This window comes from Pseudophryne corroboree, chromosome 7 (assembly GCF_028390025.1).
Source record: "Pseudophryne corroboree isolate aPseCor3 chromosome 7, aPseCor3.hap2, whole genome shotgun sequence".
Classification (NCBI taxonomy): domain Eukaryota; kingdom Metazoa; phylum Chordata; class Amphibia; order Anura; family Myobatrachidae; genus Pseudophryne; species Pseudophryne corroboree.
In genome coordinates, this window is record NC_086450.1 from 444,445,010 (window position 1) to 444,468,311 (window position 23,302).

Consider the following 23,302-nt stretch of genomic DNA (forward strand, 5'->3'; position numbering starts at 1 on the left):
CCCATAGACTTCTATGGGGGATGTACCAATATCCGGAATGCCATGCGATGGTCATCTTAGATGCGATCGCTTTGCGAATGCAGGGAGGAGGTGGTATGCATCTCCTCCTGCATTTGCATTGCTAAGGATAGTAGTGGATCAGTGGAGTTGCCCATAGCAACCATACTAACCAATCCGCTTTGAGGTAGCATTTTTCAAGTACATTATATAAAATTATAGGTAGAATTTAAAGTTGCCCACTTCTCCAATCTTTTCACTGCTTCATACATTGGGGAGATCAGTGTCTGTAGGCTCTGAAGTGAGAGGGGATGTGGGTCAGTCCATTGGGGCAAATGGGCCAGCGCGTAATTGGAAATTCCTGTGCAAAGCTCTGATCACTGTGCTGTGATCATGTGTGGCGCTCTATCTTAGCACCATTGCTATGATTGGTTGTTTGAGCAAGGGGCGAGGCGGGAGCTCAGCAAGCTCACCTTGCACTACTGACCTTGGCCCTCATTCTGAGTTGATCGCTCGCTTGTTGCTTTTAGCAGCAGTGCACATGCTAAGCCGCCGCCCTCTGGGAGTGTATATAAGCTTAGCAGAAGTGCGACCGAAAGGTTAGCAGAACAGTGCTGAAATTTTTTCATGCAGTTTCTGAGTAGCAGCAGACCTACTCCTTCCTTATGATCACTTCAGTCTATTTAGTTCCTGTTTTGACATCACAAACACGCCCTGCGTTCGGCCAGCCACTCCCCCGTTTCCCCAGGCACACCTGCGCTTTTACCTGACATGGCTGCGTTTTTTAGCACACTCCCGGAAAATGGTCAGTTACCACCCAGAAACACCCACTTCCTGTCAATCACTCACCGATCTCACCGATCAGCAGAGCGACTGAAAAGCGTTGCTAGACCTTGTGTGAAACTGCATAGTTTTGTGTGAAAGTACGTCGCGCGCGCGCACTGCGCACCATACGCATGTGCAGAAATGCCGCTTTTTCACCTAATCGCCGCGCTGCGACCGAAAGCAGCTAGCGAACAACTCGGAATGACCCCCCTTATTCGTTGTGCTGAATAACGTTTATTGAAGTGAAGTTGAATATTTATGATTCATATGATCCTATTAATCCAACTAATGCAGTCTTTACTAATCTTAATATTATTCGTGCTTATTCATTATCCTATTAAACAATAATGAAATTGTAAGAAAAAGTAAGATTAGTACACTAGTAAAGGTGTTTCAGAACTTTGTAACGACTCTTCCTTTTGCAAACGTTACCAGATACAGTGCTTTTCTTTGTAGTTTCTTTCTGTACATTTCAGCCATGTATTGATATCATCTGGAAGAGTTGTTTATCGCAATTATCCAGTGATCTGCTCCGTGACAATGGTCTAACTGCATCTGTACCCGTGCACAGCAGTTTGTGTCAGGCCACACACATTAATCCATTTAGTAAATGTTCTTGGAGGATACGCACAATAAAGTTAACCCTTTCACTTCCAGATGTCTGTGTGTGTTTTACTGGGTATAAAGATAATCCTAAAACTATAGATAAACCGAGCTAAACGCAAATTTGCTACATTGCGCATATATGACTGAATAAAAAACTGGAAACCGTTTAAATATGATCTTCGTCATTATCCCAAGCAGTGCTCACGGATATAATTCACCTCATGATGTATGCAAAATATGTATTGTTAATTTTTTTTTTTGTAAAACAGTTTAGGGCAATTCAGTAAAGTTGTTATACAGACAAATGGTGCTGCTGAGACCTCATTAACCACTTAAGTGACAATTCCCCCCCCCCCCCAAAACCGCTCCGAAATAGTCGTTTATTTTTATGAGCGAATTAGGTGAAGAACATGAATTTAACCCCATCCAAAATGATTTTAGAAAAAAAATAAATATATATAATAAGAATTTACTTACCGATAATTCTATTTCTCATAGTCCGTAGTGGATGCTGGGAACTCCGTAAGGACCATGGGGAATAGCGGCTCCGCAGGAGACTGGGCACAAAAGTAAAGCTTTAGGACTACCTGGTGTGCACTGGCTCCTCCCCCTATGACCCTCCTCCAAGCCTCAGTTAGGATACTGTGCCCGGATGAACGTACACAATAAGGAAGGATTTATGAATCCCGGGTAAGACTCATACCAGCCACACCAATCACACCGTACAACCTGTGATCTGAATCCAGTTAACAGCATGATAACAGAGGAGCCTCTGGAAAGATGGCTTACAACCACAATAACCCGATTTTTGTAACAATAACTATGAACAAGTATTGCAGACAATCCGCACTAGGGATGGGCGCCCAGCATCCACTACGGACTACGAGAAATAGAATTATCGGTAAGTAAATTCTTATTTTCTCTGACGTCCTAGTGGATGCTGGGAACTCCGTAAGGACCATGGGGATTATACCAAAGCTCCCAAACGGGCGGGAGAGTGCGGATGACTCTGCAGCACCGAATGAGAGAACTCCAGGTCCTCCTCAGCCAGGGTATCAAATTTGTAGAATTTAGCAAACGTGTTTGCCCCTGACCAAGTAGCTGCTCTGCAAAGTTGTAAAGCCGAGACCCCTCGGGCAGTCGCCCAAGATGAGCCCACTTTCCGTGTGGAATGGGCTTTTATAGATTTTGGCTGTGGCAGGCCTGCCACAGAATGTGCAAGCTGAATTGTGCTACAAATCCAACGAGCAATAGTCTGCTTAGAAGCAGGAGCACCCAGCTTGTTGGGTGCATACAGGATAAACAGCGAGTCAGATTTTCTGACTCCAGCCGTCCTGGAAACATATATTTTCAGGGCCCTGACTACGTCCAGCAACTTGGAGTCCTCCAAGTCCCTAGTAGCCGCAGGTACCACAATAGGCTGGTTCACGTGAAACGCTGAAAACAGCTTAGGGAGAAATTGAGGATGAGTCCTCAATTCCGCCCTGTCTGGAAGATCAGATAAGGGCCTTTACAGGATAAAGCCCCCAATTCTGACACGCGCCTGGCCGAGGCCAGGGCCAACAACAAGACCACTTTCCATGTGAGATATTTTAACTCCACAGATTCAAGTGGTTCAAACCAATGTGACTTTAGGAACCCCAAAACTACATTGAGATCCCAAGGTGCCACTGGAGGCACAAAAGGAGGCTGTATATGCAGTACCCCTTTTACAAAACGTCTGAACTTCAGGAACTGAAGTTAGTTCTTTCTGGAAGAAAATTGACAGGGCCGAAATTTGAACCCTAATGGACCCCAATTTTAGGCACATAGACACTCCTGTTTACAGGAAATGCAGGAATCGACCTAGTTGAAAATTCCTCCATCGGGGCCTTACTGGCCTCGCACCCCGCAACATATTTTCGCCAAATGCGGTGATAATGCTTTGCGGTTACATCCTTCCTGGCTTGATCAGGGTAGGGATGACTTCATCCGGAATGCCTTTTTCCTTCAGGATCCGGCGTTCAACCGCCCTGCCGTTAAACGCAGCCGCGGTAAGTCTTGGAATAGACAGGGTCCTTGCTGGAGCAGGTCCCTTCTTAGAGGTAGAGGCCACGGGTCCTCCGTGAGCATCTCTTGAAGTTCCGGGTACCAAGTCCTTCTTGGCCAATCCGGAGCCACGAGTATAGTTCTTACTCCCCTCCGTCTTATAATTCTCAGTACTTTTGGTATGAGAGGAAGAGGAGGGAACACATACACTGACTGGTACACCCACGGTGTTACCAGAGCGTCCACATCTATTGCCTGAGGTTCCCTTTGTTAGGCGCCGGGGTCCGCTCGTCGGTGCGGCCCGGCGCCTAGCAACCAGGGACGCCGTGCGCGTACAGCCGCCGGCTCCCTGGCAACGCTAGACGCCGGGTGCACGGAGCCGCACGGACCCTAGCAACGGTGACGCCACTGGCGGACCGCGTTCCCCGTTGCTGGGTCCATTTAAATTAGTAAGGGCACCTGTTTCCTGGCCGTGCAGCAAGGCAGCTGCACGGCATTCATGCAATCAGCACTGGCAGCAGTTGATTGGAGGGCTTCGGTTTATATGCTCTTGCAGTGCCTCACACAGACGCCGGTAATAGCTTCCTGCATGCTGTATCTGTTTGCTGAGAGTGTTTCCAGTCCTGCTGTATCCGGTCGTTCCTGTCCTCAGTTGTCCTGCACTCGGAAGTCGTCATCTGTTCCTAGAGTCCTGACTGCGCACCGTTAAACATCCAGTGGTGTTCGTGAGTCGCGGCGTAGCCGTGTGTTGCGGCTTGGCCGCTTTATTACTTATTATTTATTATTTGTGTTTCGGAGCTTTTGCGGAGGATTCCGCTCCCACAGATCCACTCTGGTATCCAGCGGTGCTGGGTAGGAGTAATGGACTAGTGGATTTTGGTTGTCCTTTTATCTGGCGGTTTTTCCGCGCATACTTCTAGTTTGGTTAGTTAGCTTGTTGCCCTTGGCCTGTTGTAGTCAGAGGTCCTCTTGTCATCATCCTGCCTCGGATTTCCCTTTGTCTCTCACTAAGACCGGGGGGCACCGGAGTTGGGCAGACATAATCCGCCTTTCAAACGTGGCTGCCAGGGGCTCAAGAAACCATAGTCTCGCAAGGGATTTCCGATAGCACTGGTGAGACAATAGAGTTAGGGCGCCAGGGGCAACTAGTCTTTCCTGCTCCCGTAACCAGCATTCCCTTCCAGTACTCTGGCCATTGTCATAAGATCTCCTCCGGTCAGGAGTACTGGAATCATAACATTATTACCGGCCAAACCAAAACTTAAAATTAAACAGGGTTTGATTTTTTTCCTTATTCAGTTTTTTAAGAGTTATCGGCCTCATGAATCCCACAGGTTTAGGGCCAAATCCTGGTCAGCTCCTAGTCAGCCAGATTCAAGAACTTACTCAGATGGTTCAGGATCTTTCCCTGCGGGTGAAGTCGCAGGAAGATCTTTTACGAACTTCCCCGAGGGTAGTCCCTGAACCAAAAATGCACTTGCCTGACCGTTTTTCTGGTGATAGGAAGGAGTTTTTTAATTTTAAAGAATCCTGTAAACTTTATTTTCGTTTAAGACCGATCTCCTCAGGTACTGAATCTCAGCGGGTAGGATTCATTATTTCTTTGCTCCAGGGGGATCCTCAGACCTGGGCATTTGGTTTAAAAGCAGAGGATCCGGCATTGTTGTCAGTCGACGCTTTTTTGGGGTCTTTAGGGCTTTTGTATGATGACCCTGATAGAGAGGCATCCGCTGAGAGTCAGTTACGCGCTCTCAGACAGGGTAGAAATCCTGCAGAGGTTTATTGTACAGAGTTTGGTCGAACGACTGTGGCTGGAATGACCCAGCCCTGCGCAGTCAGTTTCGCCTCGGCTTATCTGAGTCTATAAAGGACAGTCTCCTTCAGTATCCCGCTCCTGAGACACTCGATAAACTCATGGAGCTTTCTATTAAGATTGATCGACGTCTCAGAGAGCGGAGGGCTGAAAAAGGAGCACCAGTCAGGACTACTCCATGTGTATTTTCCATTCCTGAGGACGTAGAGGAGCCCATGCAGATGGGTTTCTCCCGACTGTCTCCAGAAGAAAGAGCCAGAAGGCAAAACTCTGGTCTTTGTTTGTACTGTGGGGGTAAGGGACATTTTGCCCGTAATTGTCCGAACAAGTCGGGAAACGCCTCGACCAAGTGAATTGTGAGGGGGTTCACTTTGGTCTGCAGCTTATCTCCTCGAATAACTCCCTTTTAGTCCCAGCTAAAGTTTCCTTTGGCAGCCTCAGTTCTTCGGTGTCGGCTTTTGTCGACAGTGGAGCTGCAGGGAACTTTATGGACTTAACTTGGGCCAAGGCCTTAGGTATTCCTCAGTTAGCCTTGGGTAGGTGTATCACCATGCATGGTTTAGATGGGAGTCCCTTGTCCAATGGGGTTATTTCCCTCTGTACACCTCCTGTACTACTTACGGTAGGAGCTCTTCATTCCGAAAAGATCGAGTTCTTCCTTACCCATTGCCCAGCAGTTCCAGTGGTTCTGGGTCACCCTTGGCTGGCCTTTCATAATCCCACCATTGATTGGCAGTCGGGGGAGATTTCACAATGGGGTACCATCTGTAATAAGGAATGTATTACGTTTCCCGTTAGAATAGCTGCTGCCATTCCCGAACTCATTCCCGTGGAATACCAGGACTTTGTTGATGTGTTTTCCAAGGGCAATGCGGACATTCTGCCTCCCCATCGGCCTTATGATTGTGCTATTGAGCTAATTCCCGGTGCCACATTGCCAAAGGGAAGGTTATATGCTTTATCCGGGCCAGAAACTGCGGCCATGAATGAGTATGTTAAGGAGAGTCTAGGGAAAGGATTTATCAGGCCATCTAAATCCCCTTTAAGTGCAGGCTTCTTCTTTGTGGAGAAAAAAGATGGATCACTCAGACCTTGCATTGACTTTAGAGCCCTGAATAAGATCTCAGTTAAAAATACTTATCCTCTGCCGCTGATTTCTGTCCTCTTTGATCAGCTGCGTTCGGCTGTGATTTTTTCTAAAATTGACCTGAGGGGAGCATATAACCTCATCCGAATCAAGTCTGGAGATGAGTGGAAGACGGCTTTCAGTACTCAGTCGGGTCACTACGAGTATCTGGTGATGCCGTTCGGCTTGTCTAACGCTCCGGCAGTTTTCCAGGATCTCATTAACGATGTGCTCCGTGACTTTCTAGGAAGATTCGTGGTCGTTTACTTAGACGACATCCTGATCTATTCTGACTCAATTGAACAACATGTTACCCAGGTGCGTCAGGTTCTTCAAAAATTACGTGAAAATCATCTATATGCCAAGCTGGAGAAGTGTGAGTTTCATGTCACGGAGGTATCCTTTTTAGGGTACATTATTTCCCCTCGGGGATTCTACATGGAACCTAAGAAGCTCCAAGCCATCCTTAGTTGGGCGCAACCCACCAACTTAAAAGCAATTCAGCGCTTTTTAGGGTTTGCGAATTATTATAGAAGATTTATTCATTCTTTTTCCGACCTGGTTGCTCCCATGGTGGCACTGACTAAGAAGGGAGCGGATCCTACCAACTGGTCACGTGAAGCTGAGTTATCCTTTCAGGCCTTGAAACAAGCTTTTGTCTCAGCTCCAGTCCTCAGACATCCCAACCCAGAATTGCCCTTCATTGTTGAGGTTGATGCCTCGGAGGTTGGAGTGGGGGCTATCCTATCTCAAAAGGATCCGGAGTCTCTGGAACTACATCCTTGTGCCTTCATGTCCAGGAAATTCTCATCCGCTGAATCCAACTACGATGTTGGTAACCGGGAGTTACTGGCTATTAAATGGGCTTTCGAGGAGTGGAGACATTGGCTTGAGGGAGCAACACATACCATTTCAGTATTGACTGACCACAAAAATCTTCAGTACATCGAATCAGCTAAGCGGCTGAATGCCCGGCAGGCTCGTTGGGCTTTATTTTTTACTCGTTTCAAGTTTATTATCACCTTTAGGCCAGGTTCCAAGAATACCAAGGCGGATGCCCTGTCACGCAGTTTTCTTCCAGTTCATAATAACAGTCCTGTTACTCCCATACTTCCGTCTTCAGTCATTTGGGCAGGCCTCACACAAGATTTATTTACCCAGTTAAAGCAGCTTCAACATCAAGCTCCTGGAAATACTCCTGCTGGTCGTCTTTACGTCCCTGAGTTTTTGAGAGCTACTGTTTTGACTGAATTTCATGATAGCAAAGTTGCCGGGCATCCGGGGATCTCTAAGACTTTGGAATTAGTCTCCCGCTCAGTATGGTGGCCTGGTCTTTCTAAAGACATTAAGGAGTTTGTTTTTTCTTGTCAGGTCTGTGCACAGCATAAGGTTCCCCGTTCCTTGCCTATCGGGCAACTTATGCCCTTAAATGTTCCTCTCAGGCCATGGTCTCACATTTCCATGGATTTTGTGGTAGACCTCCCTCTGTCAGCCGGATTCCGAGTCATATGGGTGGTAGTGGACCGTTTTAGCAAGATGGCTCATTTCATTGCTCTTCCCCGACTGCCATCTGCCCAGGGATTGGTTGTTTTGTTTCTCCGCCATGTTTTCAGACTTCATGGGTTGCCCACTGATATTGTTTCTGATCGGGGTCCACAATTCATTGCACAATTCTGGAAGTCCTTTTGTGCCTCATTAAAGATGAAATTGTCTTTAACATCCGGTTACCATCCCCAATCCAACGGGCAGACCGAGCGAGTTAATCAATCATTAAAACAGTATTTGCGTTTGTACTCAGCCAAACTCCAGAATGATTGGTCCGAGTTTCTTCCTTTGGCGGAGTTTGCTTACAATAATTCTTGTCATTCCTCCACTAATGTGTCTCCATTCTTTTCAGTTTTTGGTTTTCACCCCAGAGCTAATTCTTTTTTTCAACATTCTTCTGTTTCCTCGCTAACCTTAACCTCTCATCTCAGAGTCATTTGGAAAAAAGTGCATCTTGCCCTCAGAAAAGCGGCATTTCGAGAGAAAATTTTTTCGGACAGGCTCCGACGTCCTTGCACTTTTAAGGTGGGAGACAGGGTATGGTTGTCTACTCGTAACATTAGACTTCGACAAACCTCAGCTAGATTGGGCCCCAAATTTATTGGACCATTTCATATTATTAAAAAAATCAACCCAGTTGCTTTCCAGTTACGTTTACCAAGAGCTCTCCGGATCGGAAATACGTTCCATTGCTCCCTGTTGAAACCATACGTTTCTTCCAGTAGATTTCCTCGGAAGATCTCTCAGGGGAAATCACCAGTAGATGTACAGGGACAACAGGAGTTCTTGGTGGAGAAGGTTCTCGATTCCAAATTGTCCCGGGGTCGGCTTTATTTTCTGGTGCACTGGAGAGGCTATGGTCCAGAGGAAAGGTCTTGGGTTCTGGATGGGGATCTCCATGCCCCAAGGCTCAAGAGGGCATTCTTTCGGGAATTTCCTCGGAAACCTGGCTTTAGGGGTTCCTTGACCCCTCCTCAAGGGGGGGGTACTGTTAGGCGCCGGGGTCCGCTCGTCGGTGCGGCCCGGCGCCTAGCAACCAGGGACGCCGTGCGCGTACAGCCGCCGGCTCCCTGGCAACGCTAGACGCCGGGTGCACGGAGCCGCACGGACCCTAGCAACGGGGACGCCACTGGCGGACCGCGTTCCCCGTTGCTGGGTCCATTTAAATTAGTAAGGGCACCTGTTTCCTGGCCGTGCAGCAAGGCAGCTGCACGGCATTCATGCAATCAGCACTGGCAGCAGTTGATTGGAGGGCTTCGGTTTATATGCTCTTGCAGTGCCTCACACAGACGCCGGTAATAGCTTCCTGCATGCTGTATCTGTTTGCTGAGAGTGTTTCCAGTCCTGCTGTATCCGGTCGTTCCTGTCCTCAGTTGTCCTGCACTCGGAAGTCGTCATCTGTTCCTAGAGTCCTGACTGCGCACCGTTAAACATCCAGTGGTGTTCGTGAGTCGCGGCGTAGCCGTGTGTTGCGGCTTGGCCGCTTTATTACTTATTATTTATTATTTGTGTTTCGGAGCTTTTGCGGAGGATTCCGCTCCCACAGATCCACTCTGGTATCCAGCGGTGCTGGGTAGGAGTAATGGACTAGTGGATTTTGGTTGTCCTTTTATCTGGCGGTTTTTCCGCGCATACTTCTAGTTTGGTTAGTTAGCTTGTTGCCCTTGGCCTGTTGTAGTCAGAGGTCCTCTTGTCATCATCCTGCCTCGGATTTCCCTTTGTCTCTCACTAAGACCGGGGGGCACCGGAGTTGGGCAGACATAATCCGCCTTTCAAACGTGGCTGCCAGGGGCTCAAGAAACCATAGTCTCGCAAGGGATTTCCGATAGCACGGGTGAGACAATAGAGTTAGGGCGCCAGGGGCAACTAGTCTTTCCTGCTCCCGTAACCAGCATTCCCTTCCAGTACTCTGGCCATTGTCATAAGATCTCCTCCGGTCAGGAGTACTGGAATCATAACACCCTTGACCTGGCGCAATACCTGTCCAATTTTTTGTTTAGGCGGGACACCATCATGTCCACCTTTGGTTTTTCCCAATGGTTTACAATCATGTGGAAGACTTCTGGGTGAAGTCCCCACTCTCCCGGGTGGAGGCCGTGCCTGCTGAGGAAGTCTGCTTCCCAGTTGTCCACTCCCGGAATGAATACTGCTGACAGTGCTATCCCATGATTTTCCGCCCAGCGAAGAATCCTTGCAGCTTCTGCCATTGACTGCTTCTTGTGCCACCCTGTCTGTTTACATGGGTGACTGCCGTGATGTTGTCCGACTGGATCAACAACGGCTGACCTTGAAGCAGAGGTCTTGCTAAGCTGAGAGCATTGTAAATGGCCCTTAGCTCCAGGATATTTATGTGAAATGATGTCTCCAGGCTTGACCATAAGCCCTGGAAATTTCTTCCCTGTGTGACTGCTCCCCAGCCTCGCAGGCTGGCATCCGTGGTCACCAGGACCCAGTCCTGAATGCCGACTCTGCGGCCCTCTAGAAGATGAGCACTCTGCAACCACCACAGGAGGGACACCCTTGTCCTTGGTGACCGGGTTATCCGCTGATGCATCTTAAGATACGACCCGGACCATTTGTCCAGCAGGTCCCACTGGAAAGTTCTTGCGTGGAATCTGCCGAATGGCTTTTCTTCGTAGGAAGCTACCATTTTTCCCAGAACCCTTGTGCATTGATGCACTGAGACTTGGCTCGGTTTTAGGAGGTTCCTGACTAGCTCGGATAACTCCCTGGCTCTCTCCTCCGGGAGAAACACCTTTTTCTGAACTGTGTCCAGAATCATCCCTAGGAACAGAAGACGAGTCGTCGGAACCAGCTGCGATTTTGGAATATTGAGAATCCAATCGTGCTGTCGCAACACTACCTGAGATAGTGCTACACCGACCTCCAACTGTTCCCAGGATCTTACCCTTATCAGGAGATCGTCCAAGTAAGGGATAACTAAAACTCCCTTCCTTCGAAGGAGTATCATCATTTCGGCCATTACCTTGGTAAAGACCCGGGGTGCCGTGGACCATCCAAACGGCAGCGTCTGAAACTGATAGTGACAGTTCTGTACCACAAACCTGAGGTACCCTTGGTGAGAAGGGTAAATTTGGACATGAAGGTAAGCATCCTTGATGTCCAGAGACACCATGTAGTCCCCTTCTCTTGAATTTGAACCTCTGTATGTAAGTGTTCAAAGATTTTAGATTTAAAATCGGTCTCACCGAGCCGTCCGGCTTCGGTACCACAACAGTGTGGAGTAATACTCCTTTCCCTGTTGCAGGAGGGGTACCTTAATTATCACCTGCTGGGAATACAGCTTGTGAATGGCTTCCAACACTGCCTCCCTGTCTGCTTGTAAAGCCCCAGCGTCATGCTGAGGGCTTGGCAGAGGCGGGGGAGGGCTTCTGTTCCTGGGAACTGGCTGATTTCTGCAGCCGTTTCCCTCTCTGTCACGGGGCAGAAATTAGGAACCTTTTGCCCACGTGCCCTTATGGGAACGAAAGGACTGCGCCTGATAATACGGCGTCTTCTTATGTTGAGAGGCGACCTGGGGTAAAAACGTGGATTTCCCAGCTGTTGCCGTGGCCACCAGGTCTGAAAGACCGACCCCAAATAACTCCTCCCCTTTATAAGGCAATACTTCCATATGCCATTTGGAATTCGCATCACCTGACCACTGTCGTGTCCATAACCCTCTTCTGGCAGAAATGGACAGCGCACTTACTCTTGATGCCAGTCGGCAAATATCCCGCTGTGCATCACACATATATAGAAATGCATCTTTTAAATGTTCTACAGGCAATAATATACTGTCCCTATCTAGGGTATCAATATTTTCAGTCAGGGAATCCGACCACGCCAACCCAGCACTGCACATCCAGGCTGAGGCGATTGCTGGTCGCAGTATAACACCAGTATGTGTGTAAATACATTTTAGGATACCCTCCTGCTTTCTATCAGCAGGATCCTTAAGGGCGGCCATCTCAGGAGAGGGTAGAGCCCTTGTTTTGACAAGCGTGTGAGCGCTTTATCCCCCCTAGGGGGTGTTTCCCAACGCACCCTAACCTCTGGCGGGAAAGGATATATGCCAATAACTTTTTAGAAATTATCAGTTTTTTATCGGGGGAAACCCACGCTTCATCACACACCTCATTTAATTTCTCAGATTCAGGAAAACTACAGGTAGTTTTTCCTCACTGAACATAATACCCCTATTGGTGGTACTCGTATTATCAGAAATGTGTAAAACATTTACCATTGCCTCAATCATGTAACGTGTGGCCCTACTGGAAGTCATATTTGTCTCTTCCCCGTCGACACTGGAGTCAGTATCCGTGTCGGCGTCTGTATTTGCCATCTGAGGTAACGGGCGCTTTAGAGCCCCTGACGGCCTATGAGACGTCTGGACAGGCACAAGCTGAGTAGCCGGCTGTCTCATGTCAATCACTGTCTTTTGTAAAGAGCTGACACTGTCATGTAATTCCTTCCAGCAGTTTATCCACTCAGGTATCGACCCCCTAGGGGGTGACATCCCTATTACAGGCAATTTGCTCCGCCTCCACATCATTTTCCTCCTCATACATGTCGACACAAACGTACCGACACACAGCACACACACAGGGAATGCTCTGATAGAGGACAGGACCCCACTAGCCCTTTGGGGAGACAGAGGGAGAGTTTGCCAGCACACACCAGAGCGCTATATATATATACAGGGATAACCTTATATAAGTGTTTTTCCCCTTATAGCTGCTGTATTGTTTATACTGCGCCTAATTAGTGCCCCCCTCTCTTTTTTAACCCTTTCTGTAGTGTAGTAACTGCAGGGGAGAGCCAGGGAGCTTCCCTCCAACGGAGCTGTGAGGGAAAATGGCGCCAGTATGCTGAGGAGATAGGCTCCGCCCCTTTCTCGGCGGCCTTTTCTCCCGTTTTTCAGTGTAATCTGGCAGGGGTTAAAATTCATCCATATAGCCCTGGGGGCTATATGTGATGTATTTTTGCCAGCCAAGGTGTTTTTATTGCTGCTCAGGGCGCCCCCCCCTAGCGCCCTGCACCCTCAGTGACCGAAGTGTGAAGTGTGCTGAGGAGCAATGGCGCACAGCTGCAGTGCTGTGCGCTACCTTGGTGAAGACAGGATGTCTTCTGCCGCCGATTTTCTGGACCTCTTCTTGCTTCTGGCTCTGTAAGGGGGCCGGCGGCGCGGCTCTGGGACCGGACTCCATGGCTGGGCCTGTGTTCGATCCCTCTGGAGCTAATGGTGTCCAGTAGCCTAAGAAGCCCAATCCACTCTGCACGCAGGTGAGTTCGCTTCTTCTCCCCTTAGTCCCTCGATGCAGTGAGCCTGTTGCCAGCAGGTCTCACTGAAAATAAAAAACCTAAAACTAAATTTTCACTAAGCAGCTCAGGAGAGCCCCTAGTGTGCACCCTTCTCGTTCGGGCACAAAATTCTAACTGAGGCTTGGAGGAGGGTCATAGGGGGAGGAGCCAGTGCACACCAGGTAGTCCTAAAGCTTTACTTTTGTGCCCAGTCTCCTGCGGAGCCGCTATTCCCCATGGTCCTTACGGAGTTCCCAGCATCCACTAGGACGTCAGAGAAATATATATTTTTGAGGTTTTAATTTTTACCCAAACATTGAAACATCGATCGGGAACATCGCAACCAACGGAAACATAGCGACCATCGCAGGGGGGGCTTGGGGAGGGGGTTAATTTACACTCCCCAGTGGCTGCTATTGTCTGCGGCCACTGGAGGAAGGGGGTCCTGCTGTGCTCACTGATCAGCAGTGATCGGCAGCACGGCAATCAGTAGGGGAGAGTGCAGGGAGGCAGAGGAACCTTCCGGTCCCTCTGACTGCAGCAGCGGAGGGAAGTTTCCCTTCCCTGCCGCTGATAACACTCTCTATCTGACTGGTCGCATCCTGTGCGACCAGGTCAGATAAAGCACTTGTAGGCATGGTCGCATCTGATGCGACCATGCCAGGCAAGTGGTTAAGGGACCTATTTTTCATTTATATCCCGCAAATATTAAATATTACCCCAAGAGGGGCCTGCATTATCGATAGCCCAGTGGCTTATCTATAATGTGTGCAGGTACTTGAGTCCAGGGCGGCCCACACTGCACACTTTGCACCCATTCTTGAATACTTACCCCTGTGCAGTCCCTCGGCAGCAGTGCTGCACAAATCACTGGGAAAACGGCGCGGTGGACATTTTCCTGGTGTTTCGTGCATCACAGCAGAAAAATCACTGGGAAAATGGCCACCCTTCCCTAGAGACATCCTGCCCAAAGTGGAGAGAGATAAAATACCAACCAACCCACTCTTAACTGTCATTTTTCAAACCTAGGGGTCTATTTGGGCGGAGATAAAGTACCAGCCAATCAGCTCCTAACTGTCATTTTTCAAACACAGGCTGTGACATGGCAGTTAGGAGCTGATTGGCTGGTACTTATCTCCATGCACTTTATCTCCGTCCAAGGCTTAATAAATAGACCACATGGCCTGTTAAATGGAAGTTAGGAGCTGAATTGCTGGTGCTTTATTTCCCTCCACATTATCTCTCTCCAATGATCGATACATCTTGCCTGATTTGAGCCTGTAACAGTAAAGGTACCTGACCAGAAATACAGTACCGCAACCCTGGACTTTGTATACAGCCCCTCCTATTATTGACGTCTATGTTATTATGCATCGTACTCAGAAACGGATGTTTTGAGCTATTTTTGTCAAGTCTGCTACAATCATTTTCCTGAAGTAATATATTGCACATTATGTTCTGTACGCGAGATCGTTAACGGCCATTTCCTGATCCTCTAAAATAGAAACTACACAGATAACCAGTTCAAAATATAGACTGCCATTAAGATGAGGCTGCGCCAGCAATAATACGCAGACTATAAAGTATAAAATGGACTCGCGAGCTTTAGTATTGGTCAGTGACACCTCGTCATAGTGTACTGTTCTGTCACGTGTTGTCTGGGAGATGCCTGAATAATGGGACGTTCTCCCGGGAAAATAAACAGCTCGCCCTGATCAACTTCTGCAGCGCAGTGGGAGAGGCCATGACGAGGTAGAATGCTGCGGCTAGTGGTATAGTGGCACTTTGTAGCGGGGAGAGGACCTGATGTTTTCAGTCACGGTACCCTGCCTAGCCTACACAGTTGCTCCAACAAGTCGGTAACTACGCCCTACATTATGACTGAGCACACGCATTAGTGACTGAAGGGCCCATTTATCATCCTATATTTGCTCCTATTTTCCTGAAAACACCAGTTTTACACACCTGCAAATATTTTAGTATCACCAGAATGTATGCAGGAGGGATCGTACCAGGTATCTCTGATACCTACTGCAATCCATTTATTCCGCCCTGCAGCCGCATCCTCAATAGGTTTCTATGGGAGATGCGATGCTGACAGATTTACCACTATCCGGAATGTGAAGCATACCCAATATTGGACCCTCGCAGCTACCACAATTGTCAGATAGCGATAGCCTGTTGTAGCCTATGGACAGGGCCTAATTTAGACCTGGCGGCAGCGTACGCAGGCTGAAGCCCAGTGAGGTGTGAGCACGCACAGCAGCCGAACCATTTGCGGGTCAGGCCGCGGTGGCTGCGTGATTTCACACGCAGTAGGCTGCGTAGGCAGGGAGCTAGTCTTCAGGTGTGACAGCATCACCGCTGTGCAATGCTTTCGCACATCTGCAGGAAAGGGGGGGGGGGGGGGTAGGGCCTGGAATGCTGGGCGCACTAGTACTGTGCTGGGCTTCCCCCGCATGTCAGACATTTTGATCTTAGATGTGTATTTTTTCCACACATCTATGGTCATCTCTGACTTAGGCCCCCGGGTTGGTGCTGTAGTTCTGACCAGGTTCCCCAGGAACTCTCTGCCTGAAATGGCGCAGCAGCCCTGGCACCACACCTGGCAAACTCAGAGGCCCTGTCCCTGCCTGCACTGGGCGATACATTTACCTTCTGCAGTGCGATCCTGGGCGCTAATATCGTGCCAAGATCGCATTGCAAATGCCATAAATGATAACTGGACCCCTTAAGATGGCGGCGACAGTGGGGGTGTAAAAATGAATGACCTATCTTAGTTATTTAAATGTGGGTAGATTTCGTATTCGCACAAAAAAAAGAAAAAACTTAAAACTTTATTATTGCAGTTTTCCGAGTGATGCCTTGCAATGTTTCTGCAATCATGCTGCAAGCATGGGGGGGTCATTCCGAGTTGATCACACGCTGCAACTTTTTGCAGCCCGTGTGAGCAACTAGACGCCGCCTATGGGGGAGTGTATTTTTGCATAGCAAGGCTGCGATCGCTTGTGCAGCCGTGCTTAGCAAAAACATTTTGTGCAGTTTCTAAGTAGGTCTGGACTTACTTTCCCACTGCGATGACTTCAGCGTCTCAGGTCCCGGAACTGACGTCACACATCCGCCCACCAAACGCCTCGACACGCCTGTGTTTGGATCTTCACTCCCCAAAAACGGTCAGTTGACCCCCCGGAACGCCTTCCTCCTGTCAATCACAGTGTGATCGCGGCAGCGATCATTTTCTTCTTTAATTTAGTCGCTGCCCGGCGTTCCCCGTGGCCAGGCGACGCGCCCTGCGTATTGTGGCAGCTGCGCATGCGCATTCTGGACCCGTTCACACGGCTGCGAAAAAAAAGCAGCGTGCGAACGGGTCGGAATGACCCCCCATGGTCCAGTTACTGTGCCGCTGCAGCGTGACGGTCCGTTACATATATTTCTGTTCTGCCAATCATGGATTGGTTTGTTAGTGGTGAATATGGAGCACTGATGTCTTAATTCCAAATCCTGTCACGTGTGCTGACTTCATTTCATTGTTATAAGAAGAACCGTAAGAACAGATCACGTCAAATAAATATGTTAGATGGTAATTTGCATTAACATAAAACATCTGTGTATTGTGTAATTGGACAATATACCTGAAATAAATGGCCTGACAATCTGACCCAGCTCTGCTTCTCATGCGTTCCGGAAGCAAAGAATTACAAATAAGCAACAATGCGCTACACTCTCGCATACATCCCTGGCTGACGTTACAGGCTGTGGGGGAGCTGTATCAAAACTTGGAAAGAGATAAAGTACCAACCAATCAGTTTCTGTAATTTTTCAAACACAGCCTGTAAAATGACAATTGATTGGTTGGCTCTGGTATACGGCTATGTGACCTGCAGGAGGCGCCCTGAACACAGCAGCTGTTTTGTGCCTCCGCTACTGCATATGTTACAGGGGAGGGTTCTAGAGGAACCCTCTCCTGGTAATTTTTGCAATATGTAGCATCTTCAGATGGCGTTAGCTGCCAGGCCCAAACTCTGGAATGCTTAGTACATCTGACAGATTTGCAGACCCCATTGATGGTTGCTGAGGCTGCTGTCGGGAATGGAGATACCTTCGGAAAAGGAGGTATGTGCTGCAAATATTGAATGATAAATAGGCCCAGTTATTACTTGCCCATTGCAGGATGAATGATAAATATAAAATGGGCAAATCTCCAGCCACTGAAATGAGCGGGCTGGATCCTCTTACATAGGGCTGATGGGGCCAGGGTCACATTGGGTGCAGGCGGCTTTTGCGCTCCCCCCGGCCGCTTCCCCTGTAGCAGCAGCTACTGTCGGCTTTGTCATCACCTAAGAGCTTATCGTTCTAACCTCGGGTGTTTGACCGATTGAACCAAAATAAAATAGAACTGCCGGGCCAATGGCTCTAACTATGAGTCAAGCTGAGAAAGTTTAGATATCTACAGGGTTACCCTCCCTGATGCTGTAATATTTAAGGTGTTCTACAAGCCGCCCCCCCCCATTCTAGTGACAACAATTATACAATGCAGAGTCATATCACATTTATTATCCCAGCTGCACTACAACACCCAGCATCTTCAGTGACTGCAGGGACGCCTGCCCCAAGGTCTGCAGACAGTTGGGCTGTGGCAAGCTGTGAGCCGCAGGCAGTGTCAATACGTTTTATAGAGTCAGCATTCCTCCCACAGCCCCGGCCTTCAACAGCTGCAGGTCCCACAAATTTAGGTTCCTGACACTGTCGCCAGGAAGCATTGACCTTCTAGGCTCCACGTGAAGACCCCAGCACATGCGGTGTCACCCAGGAGCTGTGCGGAATGTCGGGCAGTCTATGTATAGGGCCCCCCTTGTGCTCTCCTGCAGGGACCCGAGGACTGAACGTAATAACAATGAATATAAAGGTGCAGGTTTCAGTGTCGCTGCTGCTGCTGGGCCGGTGCATCTGCGTACGTCACGTAGTACAATCCCCATCACATCGCCCGCACAATGAAGAAAATAGAAACGAGGGGAGGGGAGGGGTTTTGGGGGGAGGGTGGGGGGGGGGATAATGATGACGTTGATGTGTTTACTACTGTAATAACCTGAAGAAAGCCACTGTACACAGTCCTAAGTTAAGTAATATGGACCTACTAGAACTAAGTGCGTGTAACATTATACACACGGGATCCGGACTGAAGATCGACACTGTCTAGGTCGACAATGTTTAGGCTGACCACTATAGGTTGACAGTCACTAGGTCGACAGGGTCTGAAGGTCGACAGGGTTTCTAGGTCGACAGGTGCTAGGTCGACAGGTCAAAAGTTTTTTTTTTTACTTTTTCATACTTAATGATCCACGTGGACTACGATTGGAATGGTAATCTGTGCCGAGCGAAGCAGTAGCGGAGCGAGGCACCTTGCCCGAAGCATGGCGAGCAAAGCGAGCCATGCGAGGGGACACGGTGCACTAATTGGGCTTCCCGGGCACTGTACAGAGAAAAACGACACCAAAAAACATGAAAAACTCATGTAGACCTTTTGACCTGTTGACCTAGCACATGTCGACCTAGAAACCCTGTTGACCTTCAGACCCTGTCGACCTAGTGACTGTCGACCTATAGTGGTCGACCTAAACATTGTCGACCTAGACACTGTCGATTTGATGCTCCACGCCCATACACACTGGGGGGCAAATTTACTAAGATGGGAGTTCTATTTAAGATGGGATGTTGCCCATAGCAGCCAATCAGATTGTACTTCTCATTTATCTAGCACCTTCTAGAAGATACTACCTGGAATCTGATTGGTTGCTATGGGCAACATTCCATCTTAAACAGAACTCCCATCTTAGTAAATTTACCCCAGGGTCTGATTCATGTCTGTAAGTAAAGCAAAAAAACAGGTAAAAACATGCTGCACTGCAGGTGGGGCAGATGTAACGTGTGCAGAGGGATTAAGATTTGGGTGGGGTGTGTTCAAACAGGTATGGATCATTAGGCCAACCCTAATTAGGTAGACGGTCAATAGGTTGACCCAATATGGTCGACATGGCAAAGGTCGAGGATGGTCATAAGGTCGACATGTAAACGGTAGACAATGGAAAAAGTTGACAAGTACAAAAAGGTCTACACATGAAATGGTCGACATGGAAATGGTCGACACAAAAAATGTTGACACATTTTATTTTATTGCGGGGGGGGGGGGGGGTTATCATCAGAGCACAGTGAGCCCCAATCAGTGTACCGCGTCTCCTTGCATGGCTCACAGGGTACTATTCCCAATGGTACTTCACGTGGAGTATGGAGGAGGTTGGAAAAAATGCACAAACCCCTTAAAAATAAGATTTTACTCACCGGTAAATCTATTTCTCGTAGTCCGTAGTGGATGCTGGGTACTCCGTAAGGACCATGGGGAATAGACGGGCTCCGCAGGAGACTGGGCACTCTTAAAAGAAAGATTAGGTACTATATCTGGTGTGCACTGGCTCCTCCCTCTATGCCCCTCCCCCAGACCTCAGTCAGGGAAACTGTGCCCGGAAGAGCTGACATTACAAGGAAAGGATTTGGAATCCCGGGTAAGACTCATACCAGCCACACCAATCACACCGTACAACTTGTGATAACTATACCCAGTTAACAGTATGAACAACAACTGAGCCTCATTAAACTGATGGCTCAGAACAAAAAAACCCTATAGTTAAGCAATAACTATATACAAGTATTGCAGAATTCCGCACTTGGGACGGGCTCCCAGCATCCACTACGGACTACGAGAAATAGATTTACCGGTGAGTAAAATCTTATTTTCTCTGACGTCCTAGTGGATGCTGGGGACTCCGTAAGGACCATGGGGATTATACCAAAGCTCCCAAACGGGCGGGAGAGTGCGGATGACTCTGCAGCACCGAATGAGCAAACTCAAGGTCCTCCTCAGCCAGGGTATCAAACTTGTAGAATTTTGCAAACGTGTTTGATCCCGACCAGGTAGCAGCTCGGCAAAGTTGTAAAGCCGAGACCCCTCGGGCAGCCGCCCAAGAAGAGCCCACCTTCCTCGTGGAATGGGCTTTGACAAATTTAGGATGCGGCAGTCCAGCCGCTGAATGTGCAAGTTGAATCGTGCTACAGATCCAGCGAGCAATAGTCTGCTTAGAAGCAAGAGCACCCAGCTTGTTGGGTGCATGCAGGATAAACAGCGAGTCAGTTTTCCTGACTCTAGCCGTCCTGAAAACATAGATTTTCAGGGCCCGGACTACATCCAGCAACTTGGAAGCCTCCAAGTCCCGAGTAGCCGCAGGCACCACAATAGGTTGGTTCAAATGAAACGCTGATACCACCTTAGGGAGAAATTGGGAACGAGTCCTCAATTCTGCCCTGTCCATATGGAAGATCAGATAGGGGCTTTTACATGACAAAGCCGCCAATTCTGACACACGCCTAGCCGAAGCCAAGGCCAAAAGCATGACCACTTTCCACGTGAGATATTTCAACTCCACGGTCTGAAGTGGCTCAAACCAATGTGATTTTAGGAAATCCAACACAACGTTGAGATCCCAAGGTGCCACTGGAGGCACAAAAGGAGGCTGAATATGCAGCACTCCCTTAACAAACGTCTGAACTTCAGGCAGTGAAGCCAGTTCTTTTTTAAAGAAAATAGGGCCGAAATCTGGACTTTAATGGATCCCAATTTTAGGCCCATAGTCACTCCTGACTGTAGGAAGTGCAGAAATCGACCCAGCTGAAATTCTTCTGTTGGGGCCTTCATAGCCTCACACCAAGCAACATATTTTCGCCATATGCGGTGATAATGTTTTGCTGTCACATCCTTCCTAGCTTTTATCAGCGTAGGAATGACTTCAACCGGAATGCCCTTTTCCATCAGGATCCGGCGTTCAACCGCCATGCCGTCAAACGCAGCCGCGGTAAGTCTTGGAACAGACAGGGCCCCTGCTGTAGCAGGTCCTGTCTGAGAGGCAGAGGCCAAGGGTCCTCTGAAATCATCTCTGTAGTTCCGGGTACCAAGTCCTTCTTGGCCAATCTGGAACGATGAGTATAGTTCTTACTCCTCTCTTTCTTATTATCCTCAGTACCTTTGGTATGAGAGGAAGAGGAGGGAACACATAAACCGACTGGTACACCCACGGTGTCCCTAGAGCGTCCACAGCTATCGCCTGAGGGTCCCTTGACCTGGCGCAATATCTTTTTAGCTTTTTGTTGAGGCGGGATGCCATCATGTCCACCTGTGGCCTTTCCCAACGATTTACAATCAGCTGGAAGACTTCTGGATGAAGTCCCCACTCTCCCGGGTGGAGGTCGTGCCTGCTGAGGAAGTCTGCTTCCCAGTTGTCCACTCCCGGAATGAACACTGCTGACAGTGCTATCACGTGATTTTCCGCCCATCGGAGAATCCTTGTGGCTTCTGCCATCGCCATCCTGCTTCTTGTGCCGCCCTGTCGGTTTACATGGGCGACCGCCGTGATGTTGTCTGACTGAATCAGCACCGGCTGGTTTTGAAGCAGGGGTTTTGCCTGACTTAGGGCATTGTAAATGGCCCTTAGTTCCAGAATATTTATGTGTAGGGAAGCCTCCTGACTCGACCATTGTCCTTGGAAGTTTCTTCCCTGAGTGACTGCCCCCCAACCTCGGAGGCTTGCATCCGTGGTCACCAGGACCCAGTCCTGTATGCCGAATCTGCGGCCCTCGAGAAGATGAGCACTCTGCAGCCACCACAGCAGAGACACCCTGGCCCTCGGGGACAGGGTGATCAGCCGATGCATTTGAAGATGCGATCCGGACCACTTGTCCAACAGATCCCACTGGAAGATCCTGGCATGGAACCTGCCGAATGGAATTGCCTCGTAAGAAGCTACCATCTTTCCCAGGACTCGCGTGCAGTGATGCACCGACACCTGTTTTGGTTTTAGGAGGTCTCTGACCAGAGATGACAACTCCTTGGCCTTCTCCTCCGGGAGAAACACCTTTTTCTGTTCTGTGTCCAGAATCATACCCAGGAACAGCAGACGCGTCGTAGGAACCAGCTGCGACTTTAGGATATTCAGAATCCAGCCGTGCTGTTGTAGCACTTCCTGAGATAGTGCTACTCCGACCAACAACTGCTCCCTGGACCTCGCCTTTATAAGGAGATCGTCCAAGTACGGGATAATTATAACTCCCTTCTTCCGAAGGAGTATCATCATTTCGGCCATTACTTTGGTAAATACCCTCGGTGCCGTGGACAGACCAAACGGCAACGTCTGGAATTGGTAATGGCAGTCCTGTACCACAAAACGGAGGTACACCTGGTGAGGTGGGTAAATGGGGACATGTAGGTAAGCATCCTTGATGTCCAGTGATACCATGTAATCCCCCTCTTCCAGGCTTGCAATAACCACCCTGAGCGATTCCATTTTGAACTTCCTTATATAAGTGTTCAAGGATTTCAAATTTAGAATGGGTCTCACCGAACCGTCTGGTTTCGGTACCACAAACATTGTGGAATAGTAACCCCATCCCTGTTGAAGGAGGGGAACTTTGATTATCACCTGCTGGAGGTACAGCTTGTGAATTGCCGCCAGTACTACCTCCCTGTCCTGGGGAGTAGCTGGCAAGGCTGATTTGAGGTAACGGCGAGGGGGAGACGTCTCGAACTCCAGCTTGTATCCCTGAGATACCACTTGTAGAACCCAGAGATCCACCTGTGAGCGAACCCACTGGTCGCTGAAGTTCCGGAGACGGGCCCCCACCGCACCTGGCTCCACATGTGGAGCCCCAGCGTCATGCGGTGGACTTAGTGGAAGCAGGGGAGGATTTTTGTTCTTGGGAACTGGCTGTATGGTGCAGCTTTTTCCCTCTACCCCTGCCTCTGGGCAGAAAGGACGCGCTCTGACCCGCTTGCCTTTCTGAGGCCGAAAGGACTGTACTTGATAATACGGTGCTTTCTTAGGCTGTGAAGGAACCTGAGGTAAAAAAGTCGACTTCCCAGCTGTTGCTGTGGATACGAGGTCCGAAAGACCGTCCCCAAACAATTCCTCACCCTTATAAGGCAAAATTTCCATGTGCCTTTTAGAATCAGCATCACC